This window comes from Mchenga conophoros, linkage group LG14 (assembly GCF_057382185.1).
Source record: "Mchenga conophoros isolate Kocher_MC1m ecotype Shallow Benthic linkage group LG14, M_conophoros_male_GT1.1, whole genome shotgun sequence".
NCBI classification, from domain to species: domain Eukaryota; kingdom Metazoa; phylum Chordata; class Actinopteri; order Cichliformes; family Cichlidae; genus Mchenga; species Mchenga conophoros.
In genome coordinates, this window is record NC_140539.1 from 16,396,463 (window position 1) to 16,397,822 (window position 1,360).

Consider the following 1,360-nt stretch of genomic DNA (forward strand, 5'->3'; position numbering starts at 1 on the left):
TTGGAGATTCGTAGAAGCCTATTGAATCAATAAATTTTGTTAAAATTTGTTTTCAACGCTAGGTGCAGTTGTTGCCTTGCCTAATGATAAAGAACCTATAGTGAAACCTTTAGGCGACTTTTAGAAGGTGCAGTTGGTGCAGTGGTTGTTACCTGAGGAGTATTTAAGCCCTCACATGCCTTTAATCTTACACTTCAAAGGAAAACGTGCTGTGACGTCACAGTAGGCGGTAGGTTAGAACTTTCACGTTCAGATATTGTTGAATGAATCATTCTCTCATTCTAATGTTAATTTTATGCACGACACTAATCTATACTCTATACTTCACAGTTGTAAGGAATCATGGATTACGGTGACTATAATTACACATTTCCTGATGATAATAACACATTTCCTGACATTATTGAGTCTGTGACTCCTGAGATTCAGCCGATCCAGATAGTGGCTCTGGTCATGTACAGCCTTGTGGTCCTGCTGGGTGTGCCTGGAAATGCTGTGGTGGTGTGGGTGACGGGGTTCTGCATGTCCCGCTCTGTCACCTCCCTCTGGTTCCTCAACCTCGCTCTGGCTGATCTTCTGTGCTGCCTCTCCATCCCCTTGCTTATGGTCCCTTTGGTCCACGACGATCACTGGCACTTCGGTCCGCTGGCCTGCATGCTCATCAGAGGCCTGTTTTACCTGGTGATGTACTGCAGCATCCTGCAGCTGGTTGTGATCAGCGTGGATCGTTTGTTGCTGGTCATTAGACCCATCTGGTGTCAGAACCACAGGCGCCCCAAACAGGGTGCTTATGGATGTGTTGTTGTGTGGGTCCTGGCCCTGATAGGCAGTATCCCACAGTTTGTGTACGCCAAGCAGATTGTGGCAGGTGACGAGAAGAGAGAGTGTAGGATGGAGTACACTGTAGACAGTGCCTGGCCTGTCTCTGCTTTTCGCTTCCTGATTGGATTCATTATTCCTTTCCTGGTTATTCTAGTTTGTCACTTGGTGGTTTTCAGTAACACACAGAGGAGAATGACACGAGGTCGGACTGGATCCAAGAAAACCCTGAGGGTCATCATCGCTGTGGTGCTGAGCTTCTTCTTGTGCTGGATACCTCTGCACATTGTGGTTTTCCTCATGCTGACCACCTCTCGGGTTTCCTCACCTGGCACATGTTGTAGCGCTCTTCCTGGCTTACTTCAACAGCTGCCTCAACCCTCTGCTCTATGTGTGTCTGGGTCAAAGCTTCAAAGACAGCATGAACCGCTCACTGCGTAACATCCTCCACTTTATCAGCGAGGATCCGACTACCAAGAAGAGTATCACTAATGTGGACACCAAGAGCACCAGTAATGGCAAGGAGATGACAACAATATGA

General features: G+C 47.4%; 1 pseudogene; it reads left to right on the forward strand.

Annotated features, from left to right (window-relative positions):
- The first annotated feature begins 335 nt into the window (after positions 1 to 335).
- Positions 336 to 1,360, forward strand: LOC146559518 (C5a anaphylatoxin chemotactic receptor 1-like; annotated as a pseudogene).